The following is a 9,128-nucleotide window of genomic DNA, read 5'->3' on the forward strand; positions in this document are numbered from 1 at the left end:
CTAAGCCCAGGCACATTTCCTGTATATCGCCCAAAGTTCACATGCTCTAAGCTCGTCCCTGGCAAGGCAATGTTAGGAAGCAGTGAGGCCTTTAACAAGGACACTGAGGAGAGGTTCCTCCAGCCCCACATCAACTATGATTTCCTTTCTTGTCATGCATTCCCACCCTGGGTCCCTCCACAATGCCAACCACTATGGAAATATCACCAGAGCCAATGCCAGTGCCATGTCCTTTAAGCACTAAAACTATGAGCCAAATAAACCTCTTTTATAACAAAGCATTCAATCTTGGGTATTTCTGTATAGTAATAGAAAACCATGTTGTATAGAAAATGGGCACTGGGCAGTAAAGTCATTATTGTTACTATGCCTAAAAAATCTGAATCAGCTGTGGAGTTATATGATGGACAGTAGTTGGAATAGTCTTGAAGAGAGGATTAGACAAGGCAATACAGAGATTCTGGGTGGGCCACGCAGAAGATGGAGACCTGGAAACTAGGCTCAGCTCATAGAAATGCTGGTCCTACTGAAAACTGGAGAAAAGGCTAGCCTTATTAGCCCCACCACAAAATAACTTGACTACATTGTACCCATGACTGAAGACTCTGCAGAAGGCCAAACTTAAAAGCAGAAGAGTGCTTTTTCCAACAGAGTCGACAACAAAAGCACTCAGGTATCAATATGGGTATTATGGACCATGCTTAGACTGGTAGTGAGTTCCAGAAGCAAGAGAAACATTTGAAAATGTCACAGACTAACTAAGCCAAGAGAAAAAAAAAGTGAAACCAGCATCATCTCAATGACCTGTGTGCTAAAGTAATTAGCAGAGAATAAAGGGGGGTTGTTAGCTAATCTTGAGCATAACTGAAAAGGGCCTCAAGTTCATCACAGTAATTTTCAAGGGTCCCACTCCAATTGTGCCCAGCGCACAATCGTACCTGGAAAAAGCCTTTAAGCATCCTCCATAGGTTCACAGCTCAGAGCTACCTCAAGATAGACCTCATGGTTTTTCAACACACTGTTCCACATATCCCTCAGTTCCAACAGGCCCAGGAATTGGTCAAGTGATAGACCGTGGTAGAGTCTACATAGTGTTGGTTTTACAGGTTGAAGAAATCAAGAATTGTGAGGGCATAAGAGCTTGCATTTTAACTTCAAAGGCAACTCTGGGTGGCCAGGTAGAAGATTACCATGGGTCAAACCCCTGGAGGATTCCCAATGAGCTCCAGCGTAGTGAAGCCATAACTGTGAGGACCCTAGAATGAGACCATCTGCAACCTACCATAAGCACCGGCTATGGAATGTGGCAAACAGCAAAGCCAAATGGGGCAGGGCTTCCTAGGGCACTGGATATATACTATTTGGTAGTAAAGAAAGAGGTCAAACAAGGCGGGGAATACTATCAGGAAATATCTGAAAGGAGTCAGATCCTAGATCCATTGATGGAATATAGTTAAGAGGTTGACATATCATTTAGAGTATAGTAAAAAGATGTGGAAGGATTGGAAAATAAAATTGTTTTATTTGTATTATAAAACTTTAGAAAAGAGTAATGATGGCTGTATAGCAACAGCTTTACTCTTATAGCGTGAGTTCACATAAAAAGACAACTGTGATGGGCCTGTCTGGGTACCCTGCGCAGATCTCTTTACTCAGCCAAAAAAACTCATCTCCAAGCCACCATGAGTACTGGCTGCTGAATACTTACCCACGGCATCTTTTTCCTAGAAAAGCATTTCCTTCTCCCATCCCAAAGGCAACAAAGGCCGAACTTCTCTACCCCAGATCTGTGCTCAAGATACATCCCCTGTAGTCTAAGCCAAGGCCAGACTTACCTTATGATCAGTCAGGTATCCAGGTTAAGTGATGGAGGTAAAAGTCAGATCCAAGTGGATGAAAGAGTAAACACACAAACAAACACACATGACACACACACCACCACCACATGCTCACACAACAGACCACATATACATACATACCACACACACACAAATATACACACACACTCATACACATACGCATATACACATTCATACACAGACACACACATGTGCACACACACACATACATAACCCTCCTACAACATACAAAAGGATGCTCAGAAAACTGTTGAGGTAGATGCTGAAAGATACACACAGTGAGTACATGTGTTCAAAAAATAGGGGAAGGGATAAAAGAATAAAGATATTTGGATTTTAAAGATGGCTCCGTTTCTCGTAAAGATGTACCTGGGTGTACCTGCGGGAGTTGGTGGGATGTAATTAAGCTGGTACTCTGACAATCGCTCTTCATTGTACAGTTTGTTCCATGTCATTCCACTTCTCTGTGGTCAGCCAGCACTGGCCAAATACTATGACTTCTATTGATAAAAAATAACCACCATGGTATTACAAGGCAGTCTACAGGAGTAAATTATAATAAAGTATTTTTTTCTTTTTTTTCCTTTGGGCAAAATTGAACTTCACAAAAATATCAGTTTAAATAAAATTCTAAGAACAACTTTTCGTTTTCTTTGTTTTACAGGGTTAACAGAACTAATGTGGCCTTGGACCTCTCTAAGCCCGCACAACTGATCAATCAGCATTTCACTGATTGCTTCATTCCCCCCCTCTCTACAGAAGAGTGGGGAAACACTTGCAAAATGTGTTTGTTCTGTTTGTTATTCTGGATAAAGCCGATAACGAGCTGCAGCTGCTGAACAGGGTGTACTGCTTGCGGAGGCCACGGCTGTAACTTACAGATAGAGCAGAGCAGCCAGAGATGTGCCCCGGGCTGGAGCCAGTACTGCAAAGACGACACACTCTGGGCTACGGTTACATGAATTTCATTAGCTGGCAATTTTCTCCTGGAGAGGCTTGATTGGCGAGGCGACAGAGGAGAGATCTTTTTAAATAGCACAACTCAGCTCAAAGAGGTTTACTCTGCTTCTGACCTGAAGAATTGGCTTCTGTCAGTCTCAATAAATACCATGCAGTTGTGGTGGAACAACATGGCTCTCTCTAGACAGAGTGTATCCCTAATGAGTCTCAGGGCAAGGCGAGGGGCCACCCTTTCCCCAGGGCTCAAACTACTCTCATGCCCAACTCAACTGAATTCTGTGCCTCTTCCCTGTGTAGTTAATGGCTGTAGGCCAAAAAGTTATGCAGCCAACAATTTGCCCTTGACCATTAAACAGCTATTTGAGCTGAGCTAACGGAGGACATAGCATCATTTGCCCATTATCTACAATATGATCCTCTGCTTTTATTCTAGATTATTAAGACTTGAAGGAAAACAGTAATAGTCAACATTATAAAGATTTGCTTAAAATAAAAGCATGTATCAAGCTTGTACAAGAATTAATATAATTCTTCTGCTTGGTTAGAAAAGGTTCCCAAGCTAGCCACCTTCAGAAAGCTGCTTTAACTCTTCAGACCTCTGTTCGCATGTACAGTAGGAATGATGAATGATGGTCACAGCTGTGCTGGGCTGTACAGAGACTTCTGATGGAGGAACTTATGTGACATGTCTAACACTAGCAAGGAACTCTGTGACCTGTAGGAAGAACATCAACGTTGTCTAGCAAAGTCGAGCTGGCTCAGCAGGTTCAAGTCTCCTGTCGCCAAGCCCAAAGATCTGGATTTGATCCCTGGGACAAATGATGGGAAGATAGAACAGAAGCCCACAGGCTGTCATCTGACCTACACATGTGTATCACACACGCACACTACAAAATAAGACGTAATAAAAAACGGTCCAGTGTAATTTGTCATTATATAGTAAAGAATCAAATGTGCATGTCCTATGGTAATTATACTTCTCACTATATAACTTAAAGAGATAGAAAATGGGTGCACAAAATTAGAAATGTATATCCAGTGTGAATATATATGCATTGTGCCATCAATAAAACAATCCAAATAACATTTAACTGTATTAATGTTCTCCTCTGTTTTGAAATTAGTCTCATTGGCCTTGTCCACCTACAGGCTCATTTATTTGATCTCGATTAGAAATGTTATCATTTAAAAACAAGATTAGCCAGGCACAGTGGTGCAAGCCTTTAATCCCAGCACTCAGGAGGCAGAGGAAAGTGGATCCCTGTGAGTTCTAGGTCAGCCTGGTCTACAAAGCAAGTCCAGGGCAGCCAAGGCTACACAGAGAAACCCTGTCTCAAAAAACCAAAAGGAAAGAAAAACAAGAGTAAAACAGTTTGTGTTTCTCTTCTAGTTGACCAATGACATTTCACCAAGAAGACAAAAGTTCTAAGTAATCAGACACATCCAAGGAGAAAGGACTTTTTGTACCTTATATGTTATTAATTTCTCATAACCCAGCCTATAAAATTCAGATGATATTTCATTGTTTTCATATCATTAAGAGTCTAGTTATTTTCTTCCTATCATCATTGCAAGGCATTAGACTAGAAGGTAGAAGGAGATATGGCATGAATAAAGCAATGGCTCAAATTCACCACTTCTAGGTAGTGAAGGAAAATGAAAATTGAAACAAGTTCCTTCATTTACACTCCTGAACCCAGCCCCCAAACAGGGACCACTCTTCAGAAAAGTAAAGGGGTAACATAACAACAGCCAGACACCATAAACTATGGAAATTGATGCCCGTGACATTTCGGGACCTAGAAACCACCGTTATCCAAGTCTTCAGTGTCACAACAAAGAGGTTCTGAAAGAATAAGTAAAAAATAAGATTCCTGGCATCCAGATAAAAAGGATTCCTGGAGGCAGATAACTTCAACTACATACAAGTGACAGCCAAACCAGTATCCAGTATCATCCCCCAAAAACCAAACTGAACAACAAACAAAGCACTGAGATCTGCTATAAGGCCCCCAACAGCTCCTCCTTATATTGAAAAATTATGAATGGTCCAGAGGACACCACTGGTCCCTGGCACCTTCCCCTTTTCTACCACCCATCTTGAGTTGAATGGGAAGGCAGTTAAACAAACGAAGTACTTGGACCAAAGCCATACACCTAAAAAGACAATTTAGCACAGTAAATAAAAGATGTGTTTCTAGTCAATAAAATAGACCACATTAATTATTTAAAATTTTTCAACTTCTTTGCACATTTAAGCTGACTGCTGGGAATTCCAAACCTTGCTTCAGAGTAATCAATAGAGATATTTCTAGAAAAAAAAAGTACTATTTTGTATATATTAGTATACAATGTTAATTATATACTATGTTATTATATAATATGTAGTATCGTATATTGTGTTAATATATTATATTAATTATTATATCTTACTATATAGTATAATATATAATGTTTCTATATTATATTATGATTTATTAATATATTATTATAATTATATATTACTATATATTATAACATTATTATGTATGATATACTATATTTTATATAGCGTATGTAATAATATATTACATGTTTAACACGTATGCTGCAGCACATCACAAGATCAGAGTGTATTCAAACACAAAATTACAGTGTATTTTACCGCACGGTAGCTCTGTTCTGAGGGTTTCCCAGGGATTAACTAGCATCACGCTTCAATAATACAAGATGGACAGTATTGTCATTCCCATTACACACAGGAGGGAACCGAAGCAGAGACTTGGTTAAGTTGTCTTCTCAAGGTTTCCCTAAGCATTTATGAAGGGGCTTGAATGGAAGCAGCTCTAAGGCACGTTGATTAGTGAAAGCGGGGGAAAAGCGATTACACAAAGCGATGTGTGCGGTATGACATTAGTAAAGCACGCACACACATGCCCACACTTTATTGTTTTATCTGTAAATAGCTAAGACAAAACTCTAAAAATATGTTATGAACTTAAGTGGGATGTTTTCCTTTGTTCATGGAAGTATTATTGTTTCATAGGCAGATTTTTTTTTAACCTTAGCTCTGATAATTTAACTCTTCCACATGGAGAATATAGTAATGCAGTGATCATTTGACTAAAATTGAATAAAATAATGCTAATAATAAGTTTGTACTTTATTTGGAATATGTTTATATTACAGACATATAAGTAAACAGGGAGAAGTATATTGAATGCTGTTGAAAAATAGTGCCACACTATTGCCCTAATACTCCCAGTGGTTGTCAAAGAACAGATTTCTGATTATAGAACAGTATGTAAATAAGGACTAGTACCATTCTCAAGAACTCTAACACAAAGTAGTTTATAGACAAGATAATTTCTATTGAAAAATAAAATAATGGAAAGTCAATTATTAAATTAAATATAAAAATATAGTTCACATTAATGAGAATATGTTTTGTTATTATAAAATTATATTTTCATAATGTTTTCTTAATTTCACATGAAGAACAGTGGTGCACACCTATACAATAAAAGATCTTCTAGAGGTATATCCATCCTTGACTTCAAGCTGTACAACAGAGCAATAGTAATAAAAACTGCATGGTATTAATAAATGGAACCTCATGAAACTGAAAAGCTTATGCAAGGCAAAGAAAAACTGTCAACAGAACAAAACAGCAGCCTACAGACTGGGAAAAGATTTTCACTAACCCTACATCTGACAGAGGGTTAATATCCAAAATATAAAAAGAACTCAAGAAGTTAAACACCAACAAACCAAATAATCCGATTAAAAAATGGGTTTCTGGACATGAACTCAGAACCTCTGGGAGAGCAGCAAGTACTCTCAAGCTCTGAGCCATCTAAAATCTGTGCACCTAAGGAAAGCTAATCAGGAAGGAGGACTCTGGCTAAGATACTTGATCCCCATTCAGAAAGGCAAAGAGGATGGACATTGGAGGAGGGAGAAAACAGGGAACAGGACAGGAGTCTACCACAGAGGACCTCTGAAAGGCTCTACCCTGAAAGGTATTGAGGCAGATGCTGAGACTCAGCCAAACCATGAGCAGAGTGCAGGGATTCTTATGAAAGAAGTGGGAGACAGTAAGACTTGGAGAGGACAGGAGCTCCACAAGGACAGCAACAAATCCAAAAAGTCTGGGCACAGGGGTCTTTTCTGAGACTGTTACTCCAGCCAAGGACCACTCATGGAGATGGCCTGGAACCCCTGCACAGAGGTAGCCTATGGAAGTTCAGTATCCAAGTGGGTTCCATAGTAATGGGGACAGGGACTGTCTCTGACATGAACTGATTGGCCTGCTCTTTGATCACCTCTCCCTTGAGGGAGGAGCAGCCTTACAAGGCCGCAGAAGAAGACAATGCAGCCCCTCCTGATGAGACCTGATAGACTAGGAACAGAGAGAAGGGAAGGAGGACCTCCCTTATCAGTGGACTTGGTGAGGGACATGGTTGGGGAAGAGGGAGGGCTGGATTTGGAGGGGAAAAGAGAGGGAGGTACATGGGGGATACAAAGTAAATAAACTGTAATTAATAAAAATAATTAAATAAATAAGTGTTTAAAAATGGGGTACAGAGCTAAATAGAGAATTCTCAACAGAGGAATTTTGAATGGCAGAGAAGCTCTTAAAGAAATGCTCAATGTCATTAGTCATCAGAGAAATGCAAGCCAAAATGACTCTGAGATTCCAACTCACACCAATCAAAATGGCTCAGATCAAAAACTCAAGTGACAACACCTGCTGGCAAGGATGTAGAGAAAAGGGAGCACTCTATCATTGCTGGTGGGTGTGCAAACTTTTACAACTACTTTGGAAATCAATCTGGCACTTCCTCAGAAAACTGGAAATAGTACTACCTCAAGACCCAGATATACCATTTCTGTGCATATATCCAAAAGATGCTCCATCATACTGCAAAAACATTTGCTCATCTATGTTCATAGCAGCTTTATTTGTAATAACCAGAAACTGGAAACAACTTAGATATCCCTCAACCAAAGAATGGATAAAGAAATTATGTACATTTACTGCTTAGCTATTAAAAACAAGGAAATCAGGAAATGTTCAGGCAAATTGACCTAGAAAGAATCATCCTGAGTGAGGTAACCCAGACTGAGAAAGACACACATGGTCTTTCACTTATAAGTGGATATTAGACATATATTACAGAATAATTATAATACTAATCATGGACCCAAAGTAGGCCCTTCTTGAATCTCATTCAGATGGGAAAATAGAATAGACAGTGGAAGACGAAGCAGAGAGGAACCTGGACAGGAGAGGTTGTAGAGAGGGAAACGAGGGGGAACGAGGAATGGATATGGGAGGAGAGAGGAGAGGAGGCTTGAGGGCCTGGAAAGACAAAGAAAACCTCAAGTAGGGGCATCACTTAAACAAGCTAGAGACCTGTGACAGAGCAAGATATTGGGGGGGGGATACATGACTTGAGGAGGCCACTTTCAAGCCAAAATTTACCCTACCAACAAGATGGACCGAGATAAAGGTATGACCAACCAACGAACGACCAAACAATGCCTGGCCCTACCCTACCCCATAGGAAGAAGCCAACCCCTGACACCATTAAAGATCCTCTGCTATGCTTACAGACAGGAGCCTAACTTAACCATTCTCTGAGAGCAGTCGCCACCACCTCCGCAGCAATTTATCGAGTCATGCTGAGACTCACAGCCAAGCATTGGGCGGAGACAGTGGGGTCCTGTGGAAGAGTGGGAGGGAAGGATCGAAGAACCCAGAGAGGACAAGAATGTTGCCAGAAGACTAACAGAATCAGCTAACCTGGACCCATGGGCATTTACAGAGACAGAAGCACCAACCAAAGAACATACATGCACTGGACTTATGTCCCATGCACATACGTAACTGATGGGCAGTTTGCTCTTCCTGTGGGTGTCCTAGTAAGCTGAGCGGATCCTGTCTATGATGTGGACTCTGTTGCCTGCTTTTGATCACTTTGCTCTAGTAGGGTTGCCTTGCCTTGTTGTAGTGGATAAGGAGTTGCTCAGTCCTGATGGAAATTGATGTGCAGGGGTGGGCCAGTGGGGAGGGAGACTCCCCTTTCTAAGAACAAGGGGAGGAGGAATAGACTGAAAAGGGTAGGAAGGAGGGACCAGGAGAAGAGTGGGGGAGGGGGCTATACTTGGAGTGTAATGTAAAGACATAAACATATTTTTTAAAAAAACGGGTTATGTATTTACATTTTAACATTGTGCCGGGTCTATATAGCAAGGAGATACAGAAGATAGATGACTGATACATACATACATACATACATACATACATACATACATACATACATA

The sequence above is a fragment of the Psammomys obesus genome, unplaced genomic scaffold, assembly GCF_907164565.1.
Source record: "Psammomys obesus unplaced genomic scaffold, mPsaObe1.curated_primary_1811, whole genome shotgun sequence".
Lineage (NCBI taxonomy): Eukaryota > Metazoa > Chordata > Mammalia > Rodentia > Muridae > Psammomys > Psammomys obesus.